Source organism: Plecotus auritus, assembly GCF_963455305.1.
Source record: "Plecotus auritus genome assembly, chromosome: 2".
Lineage (NCBI taxonomy): Eukaryota > Metazoa > Chordata > Mammalia > Chiroptera > Vespertilionidae > Plecotus > Plecotus auritus.
This window is the reverse complement of record NC_137771.1, coordinates 210,482,927-210,508,055: the sequence shown is the minus strand read 5'-3', so window position 1 is coordinate 210,508,055 and position 25,129 is coordinate 210,482,927. Positions and strand designations below refer to the sequence as shown.

Sequence of the window (25,129 nt, the reverse complement as noted above, 5' to 3'; positions counted from 1 at the left end):
CTGGGTCCTCCTCTCCCCAGCGAGCCCTTATTAAACACTTAGCAATGTCATCTCTCTCTAAGTCATTTGACCGTATGGAATAGCCATGTAGCATTTTATTTTCAAATATTTTCTTTCCAAACTGTTCGAAACACTCAGACATCACTCAGTATACCACTTGCCAACTGAGTGACTCAGCAAGTTCCTCCATTGTCCTTGTCTGTGAGGTAGAGATAATAATATTATCTACCTCAAGAGTGATGTGAGGTTGATAAGAAATACATTTATCTATGTGTACTATCAAAATGCCTGGTGCACAATGAGTACTCAAATGGTGCCATGTCTTATCTCTTTGTATTTAAATTCATAGATATTAATTGTCTCTTATTAAGTGCTGAGCATTTTTCTGAGTCCAAATGGGTCATTGATTGAGACCTAATGCCTGCAACACAGAGTATTAGCCACAGTCCCCTTTTGCTGTTCCAACATAACATCCTTTATTCTTTCTGCCTATCTGCTTGGAATATTTTTTCTCCGTTCATGAGTTTTGCAAACTGTTTACGTATTTCGATTTAGTTCACACATTATCTCCTCTAGGAAGCTTCTCCTCACCTCAGGCTTGGCCATACTGTTATCCTGCCTCTTTGTTCCTGTAATATACCAAATTCATATCTTTATAACTGTCTTGGCACATGAATCACAATTTTACATCTCCCTCCCTCTCTGGATTTGAGAGCATGGCCTGTGACTTACCACTTTTATGTTCTTACCATTGAGTGAAATACTTGCCAGACACTAGACTCACCAGAGATATATGTTGAATGGTTGTTGGTTGAAGGAATAGACATGGAATTTGCTCAGAGAGAACTATGACCTGTCTGAAGAGATAATATACACAAGTGGGACATGAAGGGCAAGAACAAAGCATTTTAATAACGCTGCCTATATTTTTAGATTTTTAAAAAGTTTATAATTCTTTTCACATATATATGATGTTTTGAATTAGGTAAGGCTGTTATTTCCCCATCACAGATGTAGACATTCATGTTCACAGAGGTAAATCAATTGTTAGGTCAGCCAATTAGATTTAAGCAGCATGGCCGGGCCTGTCAACCAGGTTTTGTGATCCTGGGTCAGAAATACAAGAGCAAGTTTGGTGGTTCCAGATATTTTCTTTTCCTTTCTATATTTTGGTAGTTTTTAAAATCAGAGAAAACATTGCAATAAGCCATATGTATATATATATATATATCAGTCAGTATTTTTTGTGCATCTACCCATGTACACATCAGTCAACATCTTGCCCATCTTGTTTAATTTATTACTACCATCAACATGTATTTTAAAAAAAATCCCTGAAGTATTCTAAAACAAATCTCAGACATTTTATCATTTTACCTGTAAATCCTAGTAGGTGTCTGTAATAGGTAAGAACTTGTTTTAAATATAACTCTATTTCCAAATTTATCAAAATGGACAATAATTTTATTATATAACAATACCCACTTTATGCTTAGTTTTTCACAGTTGGCACATCTATTTATTTTTATAGATGGATTGCTCAAATGAGCTTCTAAACAAGACTTACACATCTTATTTCTATATTATGTTTTTTAAGGTTCTTTTAATCTATCATAATTCCTGCTCCCATCCCCATGTCTTTATTTGTTGAAAAATTCAGAGCAGGTGTGAGATTCGGAATTTAGCTACTTGCTTCTCTATCCTGTCATTTAACTTGTTCCCTGTCACTCCTATTTCCTGTAGACTAGAACGTAAAGCTAGAATTGAGTTCATTTACTGTTACTTATCATTATTTGGTGAGAATACTTGCTAGATGGTTCTGTGAACTTCCAATTATATTGCCTCAGGAGGGCATAATTTCATTTGTCCCCACATTTGTTTGGTAATGAATAATGTTTTATTTATGTATTTTACTCCTTTACAATGTGATTTTTAAGTTTTTATTGAATTTATTGGGGTGACGTTGGTTAATAAAATTATGTTAATGATGCTGAAATCTATCAATGACTTCAGGTGAGCCTGGGCCAACCCCAAAACATTCTCCACCAGAATTGGACCCAGTGGTTTTACAACCCTTTGTTGATTATTTCATAGTTCCATGATTTTTTTAAAAGGAACTTTAATTACATAATTCCTGCTGCATTTATTACCTGGAGTTTTTCTATAAAGAACTTTACATACTAACCAATTGGCAGCCCCATATCAGAAGGTGGAGAAAATGCATGATTCTGTCAATTTTCAAATAAGGCATTATCTTCTAATATAAACTCCATATAGATATGTTCAAAGTATTCCTACAAATTTTTGCCAAGTTTTCCCTGGAGAAATTCTCTCAATTATTTCTCCAAATCTTTTTTTTTTTTTTTTTAATTAATGCACCTTGGTAACATTATTTCCTGTGGTGCAAAGAAGTCCCTTTTTCTTCTTTTATTTTTTACTGTAAATATACCTCTATGTGATGGAATTTATTCACTCAGAAGATACATATTGAGCATTTTTTTCCTTGGCCACCACTGTGCTAGCTGCTGGGGATGTAGATCTATACTTTGTTTTTTCATAGAATATACAGTTTGGATTTGTTTTCTCATAATGGGATTAAAAAATAAACATGTTTATGAATCTGTTTTGCTTACTATAATAGTTAGTGTTTTATACTATACATTTGAACTAATAATAATTTTAGCTGCTCTTAGATTTCTTGGCCCTTGTGTCTAAAATAGGACAACAAGGGGATTTGAAAATTAAGTTGCTCCTGCTGACCCAAAGCAAATGAAATATTTCTATATAGGACATTACATGTGCCAAACAAGGATGTTATTATTATTTGGGAAAATATGAAGGTGGAGTAATGGGGATTCTCCCCAAGACTCAAAGTGAGTGTTAGGATTCTGTGCTTATTTTAATATAAGCAAGTATTTGAACTTCATTTGACTTCTGTTTTAGGGAATTGAGGGTGACATTTTATGGATGTCTTTATCTCTTATAATTAATATGTTTTTGTTGGGACTTTTAAAGGTGTTTCTGAATTTTAGAAAATGTACCATTTCTAAAGCTCTTGGAACATCTTGTATTGGTGGCCTCTGTAAATGGGACTAGAGAATTCATTCATCTCCAATGAATTCTGTGACTATACTATGAGGTAATGACCATGATATGATATTGAATTAATCAAAAAATGTGCTATGTGAACCTGAGGTCCTGATTTATATTGTTTTGGTAGGCATGTGATATTGTGTTGTAAATTTTAGATATAATGATTAAACCATTGTAATTCTAAAAATCTTCTCAGATGTCTTCTCTGGAATAGAAAGACTCTTTTACTCATGTTCAGCTACTATTATATAGCTGTTACGATTATTTGAAATTAGGGCTAAGGCAATTTTTTGGCATGTAATTAGAAGTGTTGTTTTTTGCAATTGAAAATCAGAACGATGGAACCACTTTACATTCATTCTGCTTATAGGTCTATGCTAACATGTTTTATGATGTTATGGATAACTGCTGGGTAGCAAGAGAGTTCTAGAAATGGTATTCTGTTTCTTTGTTAGCACCTTAGTAAGACATTTAAAAGAGATGAAAAGTATAGCCCTTTAATTGTGCTATCTGGTAAGTCTGAGGCTTAGACTGCATTTAACTTTTAAGATCAACAATTGGATATTTATATTCTGTCAATTGAAAGAATAGTTGCATTTTTTACTTGAAGAGAAAGCTTGATCTGCATAGCACAAACGTCAAATTAGCTAATCCGTAAATATTGACTGTTTTAATTTGTTGAAAACAGAAGGCTAGCATAAAGGATGTAGTAGCAAAACTCTAAAAGAAGTCAGTGAAAAGTAAATGTTATGCAACATGAGAAGAATACAGGGGAAAAACTGACAGAATAGAATAACAGGAAGATTAGTCATTTCTGGAAGGAAAAAAAAAGGGTGGGGAGTGGGGGAAGAAATATTTGAAACAGGAAAGTAGATCTGGAAGTGCCATAAAAAAAGACAGATATGAGCTAATTAGGAGCGAAACTGGGCTTTTGAAAAAGGAATAATACTAGTTGCATTTAATTACAAGACATAAAATTTGTATTAACAACAAATTTTACAGAACCCTGTAAAAATAAGAGAACAATGTTTACTCCTTAGCTGAGGTAACTTATCTTAGGCCAGCCAGCAATGCCATACATACACAAAGAAAATGTATTTTTTTTAAAAACAAACTCATGTTCTATATCCATGTGCTGATTAAATAAAAGTATTCTTTGCATCTTAAAATATGTATGCTATTTGGTTTGAAATAATTTTCACTTATGCATTTATTTATCTGACAACTAAAGGAGTAACAATCTCCAACTATTTTAAGAATTTTTATAAATTCTTAAAAATATAAGTTGTAACTCTCTATATGTTATATAAATATATACACGCACACATATATATACACAAATATATATATATATATTATATTATATATAACAGTCCCTATAAAGAGAAAATAAAAAGTAAACATTGTGTGTATATGTGTTGGTTAGTGGAATCCCGTTAATACCTGGTTTCTATCCAAGGTATTCGAGCATTTTTTGAGCACATCTTGCTGGACACATTTTTCAACATCTCCGAGTGTTCTCATCTGTCAAATGGGAACAATAATATACCTGACTCAATGTCATGTAATCAGAATTTACAGAACTGGTAGATATAAGTATATACCTGACATGGAAATGGCATTTTGTCCTATTAATTTACAATTCTGTATACAGATATGGGAGACAAGCATATATGATGCATTTCCAAATAACACATGAGAAGGTGGACAATTTCAGTAAGAGATCTTACTAGTGCCTTGATATCTTAAAATGTCATTGGATAGGTTACGTATCTATCCATACTTGACAAATATAGGGTATCTCAAAATAGGTATACACACATTTTGAATAATTATAAAGCTGTGTTTATTAAAATATATTTAATTTCCAAAATTGAACTATCTGCTGTTAAAGTGTATACATTTTTGGGGACACCCTGTATAAAACTGTTATTTCTCTTAGTAATTCTGTAGTAACTACAGAAAATAATAAATCACGTAAGATGTATTTAAGTAAAGTAGGTATCTTTAGGGTTATATAAGCACAACACTAGGACAAAATCTATTCATTCAAAGAGATAAAGAAAGAAATGTTATTTGATTGTAGAAAATGGCTTATGTATATTGAAATAAATATAAAATTAATCTAATTTAGAGACCCAAGACTTCTATTATTGTATGTAACTATATGGATTATGTCATTATGTATATTAAACCCATAGAAATGTGATATGCAATCAAGTAAGTGTTTCCTGTTGATTTTATGTTAAATTGCTAACATGCATATAACTTGCTAAGATAAATTCTAACTCCAGCAAAAAATAAGCAGTTTACATGAACACCAAATTACTGCTAAAAAAAAAAAATCTCTTTCGCTTCTTCCCACACTCCCCCCCCACTCCCCGCCGCTCCACTCTTACACACACACACTGTCCCCCTGGAATAACTGCATAGGAAATGTTTATTTTCTAAACTACAGAAAACAAACATTATCTCAAACACTGAAAGTTCTTCCCTTTCCTGACTTGGAAACACTAAGTCATATTGAGTTGCTTCTAGATTTTCTTTAGCCAGCATTTAGGTTTATTTAAAGCATAAAGTTGTGAGGACAAAATGACTCAGGAAATTGTAATGCATAATTGGAGCTTTTCCCTTTTAGGTCACCCGTTTATATTTGGCTGACTTAGAGCTAGTTAAGGATTGGTGAGAGTTGGGGCATTGTTTGGTTTCTAGGAGAACTGGGGAGCTCACTGCAACCTCACCTGCTTTGACCCAAGTACCACCTAGAGTTGATATTCATTAATTTTTTTCTTTCCAGATAAAGCCAAGTTAAAGGAATTAAATAAAAGAGAGTAGACCCAGTTAGATTTGGAGAATAAGATGTTAATTTATTCATTTAATTTCTGTTGATCTTTCTAAATGTAACATGCTAAAATGATCAGAAACTTAAGTTTCTATGTTTTTATTTTTTAATTATTATTTTTTAATACTCACCCCGAGGATATTTCTTCCATTGACTTTTGACAGAGAGAGAGAGAGAGAGAGAGAGAGAGAGAGAGAGACATCCATGTGAGAGAGACACATTGATTGGTTGCTTCCTGCAAGAGCCCTGACCAGAGTGGAGAATCTAGCCTGCAACCTAGGTATGTGCCCTTGACCAGGAATTGAACCCTGGACCCTTACATGCATGGGCCGACATTCTAACCATAGAGCAAAACCGGCCAGTTACTTTTCTATGTTTTTAATTGCACCATCATTAACATCAACATCAGCAAGAAATAAGAATTGTTACTGTACTAGGTAAGTTTAGCAGTCAGTAAAAGAGTGTATATATATATATATATATATATATATATATATATATATATATATATATATTTGTATGACTGACTAAATGAGTCATGATCTTCCCAGTGTATCACTTAGTATTGCCAAGGCCATAAAAATCATTTGTTATGATTGTCTTATGTAATAGCCTACAGTGGTCACTTTGTTTTGCTCACCCAAAAGATGTCAAATGTGTTTAGAATAACTTTTGTGCTAATTCAGTGTTAACCTTGAAGACAGATAAATCTTATTGTCAGCCAAAGAGAAAGTCATTCTTTTCTGGGTACTATGTATAATATCACTGCTCTAGAATTCTGCAGTGAAGATAGTTGTCCAGAAATAGGCAAAGAATTGACATCTTCCTTCTATGGAAACTTTTGATTGTAAAAAGAATTGAGAGTAAATATACTTTAATGCATCGCCTCAAACTGTGCCACATGGACACCTAAATTTCTTCTTGCTAAATCCCAGCAAATGACTGCATTTCTTATTGCTTGTGGCTAAATTCTACCAGAGACAAGATGCCTTCACCATAACTGTATTTTCTTTCTGAAGTTTTCATGGTTTCTTGTGCTAATTTACATTTGGTTAAAGCCACAAAAGCTGAAGCTAACGAAATTAGTCCAGAGAGGTACGCTTGCTGTCAAATTAAAGCGATAGATTGGTCTTGGTATTCTTCACTGGTTTTTCCGTCTTACATTTGGAACCCTAGTGCTTGGTCTGGCTGTCTGAGATGACCCAGAGGGCTTTGTGCCTATTCAAGGATGGTCATTTTAGCTGCTGAATATTCAAGGAAGTCTCTTGGTCCAGGGTTGGTTCAGTCCCAATCTCAGGGGACGATCCCTGGATTTCTGAAGCCTCCTCCAAGCCCACAATTATTATATTGGCCCTGCACATAATTAAATGTATTTGCCAATGATGGAGTAAGGTACAAGTATGACTTCCAGCAATGGTAATCCCCCAAAGCAGAATGACCGACACTGTGATGATAATAAGGTTATTGCTAGGGCCTCTGAAGATATGATATACTTGAAACAAAAGTGAAAATTGAATGTGTCCTTCACTTTTTAAAAATCTGAGTAACACATACAGCATTTGTTAATCTTCTTAAATTGGTGAGCGTCATGAAGAGAAATGGATGCAGAATTGTGTATTATATAAGCTTATGTACTTGATGCATATTACATTTTTGAAAAGAGACAGGAATAGCTGATCCTCCTCCTGCTAGGGCCCTGGCCAGACCTGACATTCCTTATTCCCTCTCTCTATGTGTCTAACACCATCAGCAGAGAGTAGGGTAGGCACAGGCTTAAAGCTACAACTCAGGGGCTGCCTTCCCTGGGCCTAAGGCTTGCATTTGCTACTTAGTAGTTGTTTCGTAGTAGTTGTCTGACCTTTGGCAGCTTCCCTGCCACTCTGTGCCTTGGATCCCTTAGATGTGCCCCTAAATCGGAGGCTGGCTTCCTTGTTGGATTGTTGTGGATCTGAAATAAGTTAATACATGTAAAGGACTTACGGAATTTCGGGGCACACATTAAAGACCATATTTATTAGCTATTATGAAATGTAAACACTTTCTAATGTCTGTGTATTAAAGGGGAACTTACAATACACAAAGAAATGGGAACCAAAACAAATGTTGCAGTTTTAGTGAAACGTTTAAGAGCTCCAGTTCTGGAACCGGACCCCCTGGTTTCAAATCACTGGTGAGCTCGGTGATCTCAAACATGTGATGGAACCTGACTGAGCCTCCGTTTCCTTATTTGCAAAATGCAGCAGTGATAATATCTGTGAAGATTTACCTGCCGGTGTGGCTCAGTGGCTGAGCATTGACCTATGAACTAGGAGGTCATGGTTCGATTCCCAGTCAGGGCACATGCCTGGGTTGCGGGCTAGGTCTGTGCAGGAGGCAGCCAATCAATGATTCTTTCTCATCATTGATGTTTCTCTTTTTCCCTCTCCCTTTCTCTCTGAAATCAATAAAAATATATTTAAAACAAAAGATTATATGAGATAGCACATGTAAAACCCTGAGCACAGTGCCTGGCCCTTGATGACTATTCAGTGGGTTAGCTATTGTTCTTATTACTTGGATAATGAAGTGAACATTAATACATGGGAAACAATATTATCCTCAGAATCTCTGTGTGTAGGGTTTCTGTGTTGCTAATTAGAGTTGTTATTCTCTACTGTGCAGAGAACGCATATCTTAGAGTTTATAATTCTTCTCTTCAAGTAAATACTCATTAGGAAAATAATCTGTTTTTCACGTATCCTTTGTAGAACTATTTAAATGAAAAAAATCTAGATACTTTTTATAGCTTTAGGATTTTATCTCTCAATGCTAAGTAAAGGGAATGCTAGGTTAATGACGTTACCTACGTAACTCTGTTGTCCAGCCATATTCTAACCACTCCTTACGTTGCACAGCAGTGGGAAGAAGAGCAAACTCATCAGTAACATCCGAATGGGAGTAAAATGTAGAAGCAGAGAAGTCGTTGCTCCTTCTGTAACATAGGATCACAAGACCTGACATTTCCCCATCTGTTGGCACTGTTGTAAAGATTATGAAAACTTGAGCGTTTGCAAAAAGTGATCCTGTGCCAGGAAGGCAGATAGAATATTAGGAAAGAAATGACCAAAATTGCACGAGGCCGTTTACTTGATATGGTAACACCCTTTCTTTCATTAACAGGAAAGTTAGTGCAATCCACTTGCTTAGTAGGAGTGGGAAGGGCGAATGGAAATGTAAAAAGGATTCATCCAGCCTTCTTTGCCATGGAATTAGAACCTTTGCATTGCACAGTCACTCTATATTTCTCATCTTGTTTGGGAGCAGACTCTAAGCCTGATCACAGGGAAACACCTGTTTGACAGTCTGTCGGAAAGGTGCAAGCATACAGGTAAACTCTGTCCAGGTGTAGAGGGCACAGAGTGCTTGGCTAGCATCCTGCGAGGAGCTGGGTCTCCATGTTCTGCTCCAGCTTCTGCTGCTGCTGCTGCTGCTACTGTTGCTGGGAAGGAGACGTGGCTGACCTGGCATCTCCTTTACTCTCGGTGCTGCAGCAGCCACTCAGGAAATGTTGTTTAAGGGGAACCTTCTGGATCCTTTTCATGGCACCATGGCAAGAAGAAGCCGTATTTTATCTATTGAAGATAAAGCATGGAGTTGGCTAATGGATGCTGGTGAGTGAACAAGGCACACGGGGAGCCAGTTTACTGGTATCTTTTGGGTAGGCACGCTCTCTCAAGGACTGAGATGGCATCCATGGGAAAATGGCCTCTGATACTCTGAACCTCAGAACGTTGTCTTATGTTTTTTAAAATATATTTTATTGATTTTTTTACAGAGAGGAAGGGAGAGGGATAGAGAGTTAGAAACATCGATGAGAGAGAAACATCCATCAGCTGCCTCCTGCACACCTCCTCCTGGGGATGTGCCCACAACCAAGGTACATGTCCTTGACCGGAATCAAACCTGGGACCTTTCAGTCCACAGGCCGACGCTCTATCCACTAGCCAAACCGGTTAGGGCAGAACGTTGTCTTAGAGAGGAATATAGTTCTAACACATGTGATCCTGTATGTGTCCCATACATAAACTTTATATTCCCCCCCGCCCCCGGATTTGCTACTTGAAAAGATACATATCCTGAAGTTTGTCAGATACCTCAGAATATGGAGCATAGTTTTTTATGGAATTCCTGTCACTATTTGATCTGTATTCTTGTTTTTCACTTGAGCCATAGTAATTAAAAAAAAGAGCTCTAGTAATAAAAGCAAGTATTCCTCCTTTCAGTTCTACATGAGAACCTCCTTTTTTCACAACAGTGTTGAATTATAAATAAATAAAAATTATTTAATATGCATAATTCTTGCCAGGAGTATTTTGTTCAACTTAAGATAATTGTAAGCAAATTTGTAAGATATCGGTCATATTAGTCAGATAGTTGCACAGGAGTATCAGGGATGTTAGCAATAAAGAAACTTTATTGCTAATATATTTATGCACCAATACAATACTTTATTGGAACAAGATCCTTTATTGACCAAGGGAATGATTTGAATGAGATATTTCAGTTTTTCTCACTCTAAATTTTTTCAATCTCAAATTTTCTTTCCCCGAAGCAGAGGCCATTTTTTTAATAAAGCTTACTTCCACCTTATAATTTTTAGTACATATATATATCTTCCACCTTATATAGTACATATATATATATATATATATATATCTTCCACCTTATATAATATATATATATATATATATATATATTCCACCTTATAATTTTTAATGGATATGAATATGGGCCAATTAGTAGCTTACCTATGTCTTTCTTTAAAAGATTGCAGGATATAGAAATATTAAGTTTGCCATAGAAGTGTAGACCAAATTTTTCTAGAATAATTAATCTGTGATGAATAGGTATTTCACAAAAAAGTAGAGTTTAGGAATTTATAGTAGTATAATAAAGGCTCTGACAAGTCTTACAGGAATTCCCTGTTTAATTTTATTTTAATTTTTAAGAAATTTATTTGACCATAACCTACCCCCCCACCCCACCATTACCCCTACCATGCAATGTTTTTGAGGAGTGTCTTCAAACATGAGGCACCACCATTCAGCCACTTAATATTCATTGGACACCTACTGTGCTGCCAGGCTAGGTGTAGGGATGCCATTGAGCACATTTATCAAAAATTTATCCTTTTGTGATGCTTAGCAACAGGGAAACACTGGTTTAGATGATCTGATTTTACTACTTTAGTAAGACACTGTAGTAGCAATATAATATTTATCTTTAAAAAGCTATTGCCAATTTTTCTATTTCCATGGATAATAATCCTGACATACCATCTAATCTGAAGAGACTTATAAATGGACTCTACCATTTCACATTGACAGTATGTATTCACTTCCTTGTTTTTTCTTGCGCATTTAAAAAAAATTTATATTGTCGAAACTGGTTTTCATGAGTGGGATTGAGAACGTGGGTCAGAAAACGAAATGTAATTGATTTTTAATATTTAAAGTCAGACTATTATATTTTTAAAAAATCCACTTTCATTTGGTTTTTACCATAGGGGTTCCCTGAATATTTTCTTATCTAAACCTATCATATTGACAAGATATGTTTTAAAAAATTAAGTTTTAGTTGAAATCAATATCTAAACTTAGGCACTGTTTATACAAGGAAAGTATTTTTAGCGGGATGTTCAGATTCCTCATCTTCTTCCTTTATAAAATCTCAGTTCTCTCATATTTAAAATACTAGTTGCCTAGTCAATACCAACTATTTTGTAGAATAAGGGTTATTTTATAAAAATGTTTGGCTTAGTTACTTACTGGACATAATTGAGTTTGCCTAAGCAAGAGCTGCTTTTATTGTACATGTAATAGCATTACATATAAGAGAACATACTATATATATCTGAGGTGAGACACAAGATTATTTGAGCTATTTGAAATCAAGTGAAATAGATTATCTATTCCTATTTTAGTTAACTTGGATTACAAAAAAAATGTAAGTGAATACTTGAGCTCAAGAATGACATGTGCTACTTGAAAAGATACATATCTTACATAGTATAACTACTATCAGGCAGTAGAGTTTCTTCTTATTTAATTATAAAACAAGTATACCGTACTGGTTCATTTGCTTCTGGTCTTGAAAAAGTGACAATTCCTAAGTGAGTCTGATTGTTTTTATTTTGATACATATAAGGGATTACTAAAGTCTGTCAGTGTTTATATTTAATTCCTGACTTGATTTTATCCAGCTCATTAAAGCAAAATTGTCTTAGGGTCTGTCTCTTATAGCTGTTTAATATTTAATATTCCGTGGGCTCCTGAAGTGGAGTTCCTGGGGGCTTTTGAACAGTTGAAGAGCTGTGAGTAGTGGTTAGGAAGCTATAAGCATCTCCTTGGAAAATATAACATTGTGAAGTCGAGATTCAGGAGAGTCTTAGTGAGTAGTTTGTTTGACAATGCACTGCAATCTACTACGTTAATCACACTTTCCTTTCTTCCTCCTCTTTTCCCCTTTTCTTCTACCTCTCCCCTTTTCATCTGTGAACACTCTTTATCCACTTGCTCCTTTTTCTCCATATTCTTCTTCTCTCATCTCATTGAATTCCTTCCGTATTCCTCATCTGATCATAACGGAACGTGATGTATCTGGTAAAATGTGCTGTACGTATTTAAAAAGTGATTTTAATTCCTTCTCCATTGTAACCTTCTCTCTGTCTTTTCATTTTCTCCTTTAATAACTCACAACTTTGCCTTTTAATCTCTGTTTCCTTGTAGATTGCACCCTTTGACATTTACTAGTCGTACATTTCCTTACCATGATGTAAATGTGATGATGGCAGGATTTAGGAATTTTTTTGAAATGTGTTAGATTTTTAACCTCAACTGCAGTAGGCCTACTATAATATGTCTTCCTTACTTTTCTTTCTAGAGCTAGAGCTCCATGTCCCCCCTCCACTGTGTTTTTGGCTGTCGTATGGGATGCTAGAATGGCCTGTCTCCGTGTATTTTGTTGCATTTCGCCATCGCTTCTTGTGTTCTGTCGGGGGATTTTTGGTGATTCTTTTCAAGCGCTACCTGAGCTCTGTGCCAGTTGTGCCCCTCCCCCTAGGGTCTCCTGCTGTGTGGCCCTGTCTCCACTTCCTTGGCCCTGTCCATCCACAGAGCCTTGGGTCCCCTGATGGCTGCCTCTAAACCCTTGTGAGGGCCGGAATATTCCTCCCCCTGCTGCTACAATTGAGCCCAGTGCTGGGTACCACGTTGCCTTCTACACTTGCTTTCAGTTGTTAAGGCTTCCCAAGCTTTGGCTGTGGCTCAGTGATCCCGCTGGCAAACCCTGGAGCTTTCCTGGCCTCGACGCTCAGTGGTAGCAGCAGGTGTTGGGATTTCTCCAAGCCCCTAAGACCCTGGGAGCGAGACAATGGCCGTTTGACATAGACCTCAGGAGTTTTCAAAGCACCAAGAGGCCTCTGCAGAAGATATCAGAAGGTAAGATTCTGATTTCTCTAGGAAGCTGTTGAGAAGATAAAATGTGGGGTTCATGTAGACCGAATAGCACTGGATTCTATGAAGCACTTTTTTCTCCACCATCTGCATTGTATAGCTAGCAAGAGAAATCCTATGGGGAATTAAAACTAGGAAACGTAAAGTACAAACGGTTTATTTTTCAAAGCCTGTATTCTGCTCATCTCCTTGTTCATGTTTCAAACCAAAAACATTCGATGATTATATCCTCAAATTCTTAAACTCCGATTCCTAAATCCATAATTAATTCAAAAGGAGTAGGAAGAGCAGCTCGGATCTTGGTAGAGCGAGGGCGCATTATTGTCCTTTTTCAAAAATTACAGCTTAGCCTTCTAAACATAGCAGTCTCTTCTTTTAGGGCCTTACTCTCAGTTTATTTTTTAAAAAGTACTCTCTGCACCTATTTTTTTGACGGGTGGTGGGAGGGGATAACTTCATATAGGTGTACTGAACCTGGATGAAGGACGTATGTGTGTAATAATTGGTAGAAGAGAGATCAGAAGCTTCTGAGAGTGAACAACACAAACCACTTCTTCAGCATTTTAGGTTTAGTGGCAACACTTATTTATCGATAACCCTTAGTTCTTTGCCCAGCCTCCTTTCATGGACGGTAATCTGCGAAATGATATGAAGACACCAATGTTGACATGATACCTTTGGTGACCTTCCTATCAAATCATGTCTTCTTTTCCCTCCCTTTGCTTTCAATGGACTTAATCTCATCATTGATTCCCTATAGTTGGAATCAAGGCGATTAGCTACTATCACACTGAAACTTTCCCTTCAATAAGTAAAAATGTAACCCAAGTTTTAAAGATGAAAAAGAACGTTGACGAATAGCTTTACAAAGGGAAAAATAAGATTTGTCTTTGGTAGTGCCTATTTTGGATGCTTATTTTTAAAACTAAAAGTGTTCAACAAAGTTTTTATTTGCATTTGAATATAATTAAGTTTTATTCCCTCTAGACTTCAAAGTATAAGGAAATGGAATGATTTGAAGTCTTTCTAGTGCAATACATTGGGTAGTAGATTTCATATGTAAAATAGAAAGGGGAAATGTTAATGCTTTGATTCTTAATATTGGTAATGAATTTGCAGTTTTTAAAGATGTATGTGGTACAGTCTTAAGGAGTTTGCATTATTCTCAAGTTGGCCGATTGAATGCATTTTTCCTTTTTTATTTACCTAGAATTCTTATACATATGTATACACACATATATAATTTTGAATGATTTAACTAAATATTAAGATAAAGTGATAGACTGAACTTATGGACATTTATAAAATTACTTTAAAACTCTAATTTCAAAATATTTTTAATGGAACATAGTGAATGTGGTGTTTATTGTACTTAATATTTTATCAGTAGAGTAACTTCACAAAAGCAGGACACAATACAGTCAAATTTAGAGTTTAGTGATTACTTTTGGGGGCATGCAGAAAAAGGTACATTATTTCAAAAAATAGGGGTGCCATAAAGGTCTTAGAAATAGAGGACTGATAATTCACAATTTCCGAAGCACAGGGCTAAGGCCAGAATCCAAGTCTCTGGATCCTAATCCAGTGCCCTTGCCTCTCTGCAGTGCTATTTGTTGACATTGCAATACATTTGAGGGGCCACCTTGCCAATGTCTGTAGAGCAATGGATGGATTCTAGGAATTAAAGAGATTTTCTTCAGTATCAAATATGCCGAAGCATGACTGGTAAACATGAACTTATTGTGCATTGTAGCTTATTGAGGCCTTTAGAATTTTTTTATTTGTCTTGTTTAGTGTAGCTTTTATTATAGTCAGATTTTGAAAAATAATGTAGAAGAGCCATTAAAATGTTTTTGTTTGGAGGGAGGATAGAATTTCTGGCATGCCATTCATTTCAGTTTATGATCCTGTAAATTGGGCAATTATCTGAAATATTAAATTCTTAGAATTGAAAGATTAGACCAGTGTGCAAATATAGGCAGTTTATTTTCTGTTTCTAAGCAAAAATGTTTAATTGACTTCCACTGTTTCCAAACATGAAAAATTCATTAGCTCACCTCTTTATATATATTCATTTAATTGTGCTATCCTAAAAGTGGAAAGAACGTAGATTATATTTGCATGAAATTATTTGACATATTTATTAATGAATTGCTTTCTGGTCCCTGACTCAGAAATACTGCTTCAAACTCAAGTTTTCCCTGACTTTACTGAATACCTCCCATCATTAAATAGGACCCTGTGGGGCTCCTTCCTTATGATTCCTTTGGGAGGTAACATTGTAATGACCCAGTTCCCTTACAGGATGTCCAGGATGGACTCAAGACCCAAGATGGACCTAAGGGAAAAAAAAAACAGCTAGGGGCAAAACTAAGAATGGATGATCTTTTTAGGAAGTTTAACTTGAAAAATAGTTGGAGTACTTTTTATATATATATGTGTATATATATATATTTTATTGCATTTTTACAGAGAGGAAGGGAGAGGGATAGAGAGTTAGAAACATCAATGAGAGAGAAACATCGATCAGCTCCCTCCTGCACACCTCCTACTGGGGATGTGCCTGCAACCAAGGTACATGCCCTTGACCGGAATAGAACCTGGGACCTTTCAGTCCGCAGGCTGATGCTCTATCTACTGAACCAAACCACTCAGGGCAGTTGGAGTACTTTTGATATAGGGATTTATAGCATTTATTTCAGGAAAAGAAAAAGAAGCACTTGTTCATAGAAAGTCTTAAAAATCTTCTGCTGGCTCTTCAAATAAGGTCTTAACCCCAATCATTATGACTCTGAGTATTCTGCCATTCATTACTCAGCTCATGAGACTCAGGCCTCTGAATTCCCATTTATTGTGTCCCTTCTTAGAGATAATGAGAGCCGTCCTGGCTGGTGGGCTGTGAGCAAGATATTCATACTAGATACTGAGAAATGTCAGATGTCAGGCTTTTATGATACATTTCCTTTGTTGTAACCAATAAATCAGAGTTACTAGCCTTGTTAGACATATCCATGTAGGAAAGAAAAGAGCAGATCCGCCTGGCTGGCGTGCAGTGGTTGAGCATCGACCTAGGAACCAGGAGGTCATGGTTTGATTCCTGGTCAGGGAACACGCCCGGGTTGCAGGCTCAAGATCCCCAGTGTGGGGCCCTGCAGGAGGCAGCCGGTCAATGATTCTCTCTCATCATTGATGTTTCTATCTCTCTCTCCCTCTCCTTCTGCTCTGAAATCAATACAAATATTTTTTCAAAAGATCAGATCTGCACTTGGTCCGAACAACTAAAAGAGAGGACAGATCTAGGGATGCAACCAGATCCTGACATTTTTGGTTCTTTAGAGGAATTTTACACTTCAAAAATAAGCTTTCCTGCTCATTCATTTCGTTATATAGAAATAAAAGCTCGCTGAATCAGAATTACTCAAAATTAAAATGATCTCTGTAGTTTATTTAGTTTATTATAATATATTGGTTACCTACTACCTCCAGTTCTAGTATAGTCTCACTTATTCTTCACAGAAACACCTTGAGATATATAGTGTTATTAATTTATGTTTACCAAACGAAGAAACTGAGGCCAAGAGAAACCTGCCCAAGATATCACAGCTAGACACCAGGATTCGAACCCAGGATGTGCGGCTCCAGTGTTCATCCTCAGGGTCCTTATTAGTTGTCACCACTGGCAGTGGGTGCTAGTTCCCAAGTTCAGTCCTAAACCATCTCATGGCAGAGTGCCCACAAGATGCCTCTGCCTCAACCTCTTCTCCACTCAGTATGAGCTACCGCTGTTCCCTCCCTGGCTCTTTGACCTTGGAAAGGTTATTACTTCTTATCCTCTCTCAGTCAGTGTCCCACATGCTCTAAAACCTGAATAATATTAGCCCTTGCCTGGGTTTTTATGAATATTTAATTTAATTTAATGAGACAGCGCACGCCAAGCACTTAGCACCGTGGCTAGCACATAGCAAGTAGCCAGTACATTGTTGATGTTATTATGTCGTGTTTCCAAGGTCACACAACTAGAACGTAAGTCAGAAATCCGACCAAAGTCTGTGTGACTGGAAGACTTAAGGGAAACAAGAACACATACATATGCACACACACACTTTCCATAAGCAGCAGCGACAGCAGGAACCACAGGGCAAAAGCTCATGCTCTCTCGGACCTCTGGCACTGCCTTCCATCCCTAACCATCCCTTTGGTGATAGTAAGGCACAGTGTCCTGTATGCTGATGAGAACAGGAGCATAGTTTAGTGGTGGAGGAAAAACTCTGACAGCAAGGCTTCCAGGGATTGGCATTTCAGCCTCATCGCTTCCAAACTGTGATATTAGGCAAGTTATGTAACCCCCTCTAGGCTTCTTTATTTATGTATGAAGTTAGTAATCGTACCAATCAAATTGGGGTTTTGCAGGTAGTAATAAATGCCTTATTCATTTTAATAAAGGTGTATATATTCCTTTAAAACTGCAGTATGCTTTCAGGCTGAAATGTGTGAGCGGCTCCTAACAATCAGAAACCCATAGAGTTTTAGAGATCGATAGGATCTGGGTGATTTCATGGTCTTCCATTCTCCAAGAATCTATATGCTTTCCCTGTCACAACCCTTTTAGCTCAGTGGCAGGCCCGTGGAAAAGGGGGAAAGGGAAAAGCATCAAAAATCAGAGTTGACCTCAATAAGGGCTGGTTGTACCACCGGGTAGGTGGGTCGGCTTCTCTGGATCTGGGCTGATGCCAGTGATTGGCAGCACCATCACCAGAAGGTGGTGGGATCACCATTCTCGTGTTCTTTCTCTTTTGAAGCAGAACCCAAACCAGCAGCAGGGGCTGCCATCCTGGAGCGAGAGAGTTGAGTATCAAGGGTTAGACTTGAGTGCTAGTCAGAGCAGGGACCTCTTGAATTCTTGCTGCTTCAGGGTCTAGATTCTCAGCTCCGTGAGTCCAGGGATGTTTGTTTTATTTATTTGCAATGCCTTGCACAGTCTGGGAAATAGCGGGTGCTCAAGGCATGTTAGCTAATTAAATAAAAGAATGGAAGTTCCAGAGATAGGACAGAAGAGCTCATGTAAGGATGTCCAAGAATATCATGGCCACCAAAGGGATTGGCTGCCTTGCAGGAAGCATAGGCTGCCCGGGGCTCCCTCGGGGACAGAGGAAGGGTTAAGGCCTGTCCCGGGGCTGGGTTAGGGAGCTGAATGTAATGACTGGTTGGGAGACCTGGCAGAATTGAAACTGCCAATGGTGCCTGATTAATGAGTGTAGGAATCAAGTATTTCAAATCGTTTATTAAACTTTCAAGCAGAGAACATATTTCACGATTCAAAAGCTATTGGAGCCCATTCACATTTACTGTTTCATACAGTTATAAATGGTATGCTGGCATTAAAAACTCGATTTGGGTGCCAGGGACCTGAGGAAAATGTATCTGTAAATATGCCACTGATGTGTATACTCCGCTATAAAGAAGGGATCAAGATATGGTTTTAAATATGTAATGCTGTAAAATTATAATTTGTGATATAGGAACATAAGATGAAGTGCTTGTGTGGATATGCGGGAAGTCAGAGTGTAATTCTTAAAGCTGAAATATCTGTGGGAGGTGATTGGTAAAATGTTGTTTTTTCTTTTTTCATTATAAATTTTACTACTCTTTTAATATATATTCCCCCAAATAACAAGATGGCAGCATCTTTTAACCAGTCTATATTAAAAACATAAACCATACTAGAAAGAACAAAGAAAATTGACTATATTTAGTGTTAAACCTAACAAGGCATGTTGATATTCAAGTTTTTGAGCTGATCTAATCAGGTACTCGAATACCAGACTTGTCAGTTCCCTAGATTCAGACCCAGGAGACAGCGTGCTGGCACCTGAAAGACGGTTGTTGAAAACTTCAGCTGAGAGGTAAAGTCACGCCAAATGTTGCCACGAACATTTGTGTCTCCTTCATTTGAAAAAGACCATATGTTGCGGCAGAGCTTCTATAATATTAAGATAGTGTGGAACTTTCCAGAGTATCTCAAGATCGCCCTTGTAAATCAAGTGCTAAGTTGGTACACATGTTAAAAATTTGGCTTTGAAAAAATACACGTTGATGTGAGGGTAAACGAAAATGGAGTCCAAAACTGGAAAAAATCGTCACTAACGAAGGCACGTTATTTTATAGAAAGGCAGGGTTCTTCCAAGCTTTTATTTATTTATTTTTAAGTATACTTTTATTGATTTCAGAGAGGAAGGGAGAGGGAGAGAGAGAAACATCAATGATGAGAGAGAATCATGGATCAGCTGCCTCCTGCATGCCCCACACTGGAGATCGAGCCCACAACCCGGGCATGTCCCTGACTGGGAATTGAACCGTGACCTCCTGGTTCATAGGTGGACACTCAACCACTGAGCCATGCCAGCTGAGCCCATGCTTTTATTTCACGGGTGCCTATAAGCTCTTCCTCTCTCCCCACTCGGTCTGTATATACAAACATGCCAAGAGATGGAAATACACACACATATGTGCACACACACACACACACACACACACGCTTAGAACAGGGATGGCAAGATATTAACTCTGTAAGTCTCTCCATCATTTACCTTTATGGCTCTGCATGCCTGACTTGTGTGTGGGTCTGGCATACTATTTGTGATGGTGGGTAAAAACACCCTGGCAGCACTTTTTTTCCTTTCTGATTTTTATTTTTATTCCTAATGCCTGCTTTTAGTTTATTTTGGCAACCCATGATGTGAGGTTTCATTAGGTACTACGTTTGAGACCTTATGGGAGCAGCATGTTCTAACTTACAAAAGGTAAACGCATCGTAAAGTCCTCTGCGTGTGAAATGACTTAGATGCTGAGTACCTGTGTTTCTCCTCCCGGCCCTTGCCCTGGGCGTGGATTTGGCAGCTTGATCTGTTCTGTTTACCCTTTTAAAAACATAAGAGGCAGTGGTACAAAAAAAAAAAAAAAAAAAAAAAAAAAAAATCAGTGGGATCTCTCCCTGAGGAGAAATTTGTCATTTGAAATAAAAGTGTCACCGATGAGAAAATAAAGTTATCAATAATGTGAGTGGTGTCTCAATATATGAATTTTTTAAAGGAATCTTGCAATTAAAAAAGTGACATTTGCCACATGAAACAAACCGAACACATATTTCAGAATACTATCTTTATTTAGATGGGCAGCTGTATAGGTAAGCACTGTGCGTGTGTTTATCTGTGTGTTTGTGTTTATAGTACATTACACGTAATTTGCAGAAACTGCTAACTCTCACACCATTTCTAAGTAGAACTGCAAATATAGCAGCATAGCTTTCCAATTAGGAACATTATCCCTGGAGCCGAATAACATGGGCTCCAACCTCCCCTCCCCGCACTGACTTACTGTTTGTGTTTCCTTGGATAAGTTATTAGGCCTCACTCAGCTTCGGCTATCTACCCTTTATAATGAGGATAATAAAAACCACAGGATTATTTTTCGGATTAAATCAATGAATAAGCTTAAACCATGTAGAGCGGTGCCTGTCATAAACTACGTGTTTAACAAGCTGTCATGGGTGTTTTGTGGGGTGTTTTTTTTTTTTTTTTGCTATTCTTTTTGTTTTTGCCTGATTTCCAACAGAGGTGTTATTTAGCCTCCTGTCTTAGGAGGTGGGGCTGATGGGAAGTGGCAGTCTTACCTTAGCCAAGAGGTCAAATGCCAGAGGCCAAATGTATGCCATAGGATGAGGTCCAATACTGATAAAAAGCTTAGGGATGATTGAGGGGAGGGAGCTAAGCTTAAAATAGAAATAATCTGAAGTGCCAGGCCAGTGTGGCTCAGCGGGTCCACCCAGGAACTGAGAGGTCACAGGTTTGATTCCTGGTCAGGGCACATGCCCATGCTGGAGGCTCAATCCCCAGTTGGGGGGACATGCAGGATGCAGCCAATCCATGATGTTCCTTTCTCACTGATATTTCTAACTCTCTATCCCTCGCCCTTCCTCTCTCTCTAAAAATTGATAAAAACGTATTTTAAAAATATAATCTGAAGTCATGATCTCAGACAGAGGGTGTTTGCAGCCACACCCTTTTGGAAAACTTAGGGAATCAGCCTCAACTGTCTCCACATCAGTTCTCCGTTTCAGTGACTTAGAGTCAGAAATTTCTACCAATATCTATTTGAACAGTTGTTTCCTTATTTTTTTTTTAAAATTGTGTCTGTCCCATAAATAGGCTAGATTCATTATTTTTAAAAACTTTCATTATTTTCCTTCCTTTTGATATTCTCCATATTGCCCCATCATTTTCCCAGAAGACTTTATTTTACAGGGATTAAGACAAGAGTTAATATTAATGGAAGAAACCTGATGACCATTAGACTGAAGAGAGATAGGACAGCCACATTTTCCTGGAATGATTCTAGCTAACATCAGTGTTTCTCTATTTTGAAGTTAGGACGATGTGGTCCTGAGTTAGTTATGTTTCAGAAGCTTGCCTAGGCCGTTGAAAGCCACCAGTATCATCTACAGCACAAAGTGAAGGTCACCCGAGAGGAAAGTGCACGAACCTCCAATTAAAAACACAAAAATAGCACTCTGGTTCAGTGGATGGAGCGTCGGCCTGAGGACCAAAGGGTCCCAGGTTCGATTCCGGTCAAGGGCACGTACTTGGTTGCAGGATCCTCCCCAGCCAGGACCCTGGTCAGGGCTTGTGCAGAAGACAACCAGTTGATGTTTCTCTGTCTTTTCATCTCTCTTCCACTCTTCCTAAAAATCAATGGAACAATGTCCTTGTGTGAGGATTAAAAATAATAATAAAAGTAAATCTATAATAATAAAAGCATAATATGCTGATTAGACTATACATCCTTCCGGATGAAGCTGGGGCTTCGAGGAAAGCCCGGGTCCCGGGTGCCAGAGGGAAGCCCGGGTCCCAGGTGCCAGAGGGAAGCCAGTGCCGGTAGCTGGGGGAAGGAAGGCCTACTCTTGCACGAATTTCGTGCATCGGGCCTCTAGTAAATAAATAAAAACGCAAAAGTAGCAAAGGTTTCAGAAGGCATTTTGGTGATTCCTGACGCTGAGTTGGAAAGCTCCCGTGACCCAAATGTCGCAATGGTTCTCATGACTCTGCCCTTGGCCCCACACCCACTCCTGAAGCAAAATCACTTCAATAAAATCAGTCACCTGTGTTACATTTTCCAAGTCCAGGATGCAGGGATCGAGTGTATATTTTCTTTAATGTAATTTCAGTTTTGGAACCATGTTGACATATTTGTAAACAAATATTTAATAAATTCTGATGAAACAAAGGGACACTACTCTGTATAGTAAGATTACCACATGGAGATGGGCCCCTTTAAAAGGACATCTCGGCTCAGGGCAAAGTTTGATTTCAGGCTCATTAGAGAACCAAACTTGTTTTCAAATATTTTACTGGGTTGAGAAGTAACAGGTTAAAAAATAATGTTAATTATTTGAAAAACAAACAAACACGAATTTGCATGGTTAATAAAAAACAACACCACAGAACCTCACATAGAATTATAATTATCCCTTCATTATTTTTATCATATTTTTTATTTCAAATATATTTTCATTTATGTTTGTCTTCAAATTTCATGTTTAAGTCTTCAAACGTGATACTTAAGTCTTCACATTGGCTGTTTTCTGCTTGTAACTCAAATACAACAATTCTTTTGGAATCAGGTCAGTTCCTACTCAGGGTTCATCTTGTTCCTGGCATTTTTGATAGAAGTCAGGATCTTTACCACAAAGAAGATTCAAAACGGTGTCAGAAGTTTGTGGGTACAGCCCTGAAGTTTGATTTTGGAACTTAGTTTCTTGTGAAAGGTCCCCATTTATCACCGTGTTACGTTCTGTGTGTCGTGTCCTGGGAAGCAGAGCCACCATTTTGCCTCCCTGGACTGAATAAATCTAATGGAGATCATGCACAGCACAACCCCTTCGGTACATTCTACTGCAGCTTGTTCTTGGAAAAGCAGCATAAATGCAAGTTTAAAAGTATTCTGTGAAAAGTATTTTTATTTCCGGAATCCTGCTCACTAATGACACACTCATATGTTGCTCTCATGAGCACTAAAATTGAAAGTATAATGATTGTTTTGATAATATAATTGGTGGTATAAATTTTAATCGTTGAGAAGAACTGTAGGGTGGGAGGAAAAAGAGTCTAAATTCTTCTTTTTCCTTCAAGATAAACTATAAATTGTAAAAGTCAAGATCATCTTTAAAACTTGTTCTACAATTTTGAGACTGATTTCTGTTGCCCCCCCCCACACCTCCCTCAAAAGAGGTTAACAAACACTAGAGAATATAGAATTTACTGTACCAACAAAATATATTCTTTCCTCAACAGCTGGATAAGTCAATGTGTGTTTATTGAATAAATGAATATGCTCTGGTGAAAATCAATGAGTGAGTGAGTAGATGAATGAATGAATGGATAAACTTAGTGGTAGCACAGTCCACTTCCTCTTTATTATTTTTACGAAACAATATTTATTTTCAAGTATTACAAAAAATTCATTGACAGAAATTGGCTGAAATTCCTCATTTTCTCTTGTGGTAACAGCCAGTTATAGTAGGATGGGAACTTGGTAGGTTATAAGATATTGTTTATGTAGGTTGAATTACCTTACATTTACAGAGCTTTTGGGAGTCAATAGATGAGAATACATAAATTATAAGCAAAAGGGCAGTCAGAACTAGTCTAAAAATAAACATTGGTCCATGTAATTACATCCTAAATAAAATAAATAGAAATGGATTAAGAAAATTACAGTGGCTTAGCAGAATTTCATGTGTTTTCTGTTCCTGTTTTCATTTGCTTTTGATGGTGATTGGTATTAAAGGAACACCATGCACTACATATTTTGAAACATTGAGCCAGCAGCAGCAACACCCAAAAGTATATTGGATGTCTTTGGTGACGAAAAAAAAAAAAAAAAAAAAAAGCAACTATGGGGTTGATATTGTCATGGTAGGCTTTTAACTATTGGAGGAAAAGGTTGAGGAAACAGGTTAAATATCAGTATGAACTGAAGGCTTGGAAGGCTCAGGACACTTTGGAGAATATAATAAACCTTCCCAAAGCCAGGGAACAGAAAGAGAAATAAACCGCGGTGGGAAACTGCAGGGAAGGCAATAGCCTTTGCTGACAGGGAGGGAAGCAAGCTCACATTAGCATAAGTCCTGGCTCTCCTGGCTCTCCTGGGGCTCATTCCCCAGGAATGTATCCCTTGTGCGAAATAGAGGACTTGTGTAAACACACTCTGTAGACATTTGAAAATACTCGAATAACAGTTCTTCAGGGGTTACTATGTAATTATTTCTAGCTGTTGCATTTGTTTATCTTGGTACCAATTTATAGAGCTAGTTTTTGACTTGGTGTTACCTACAGTGTCTTATTTCATAGTTTGAAAAAGTACATAAACAACATTGGAGAAAAATGCAAACATCAGTGGCTTTATTCAGTGACGAGAACAACTGGAAACTTATTTCATAGTATTTTGTAAATGAATAGCTGAATGTAACATTATATCCATGGCATGTTAAAAAAAAATGAAAAGGAGAAAAAAAAAGGAAAAGAATGGAAACTTGGACTTCTGCATAAACATCTTATCAAAACACTAGCTTTTGATTTTATCTGGGCTTTACTGTAGAAAGTTTTTACTATTTTTACAACGCCTAGAGGAAATTGCTGAAGGAGAA

At 37.3% G+C, this 25,129-nt stretch overlaps 1 protein-coding gene across 15 annotated transcripts in view; it reads left to right on the top strand.

Moving 5' to 3' along the window:
• Window positions 1-25,129, top strand: part of MBNL1 (muscleblind like splicing regulator 1) — a 174,683-nt gene that overhangs the window by 55,989 nt on the left and 93,565 nt on the right. The window contains exon 1 of one of the 15 annotated variants that reach the window (XM_080657167.1): window positions 13,392-13,413. The exons of the other annotated variants lie outside the window; for them this stretch is intronic. The gene's annotated coding sequence lies outside the window, so the exon portion shown is untranslated. Of the gene's footprint in view, window positions 1-13,391; window positions 13,414-25,129 lie in introns of those variants that run through there. 15 annotated transcript variants of the gene reach the window in all.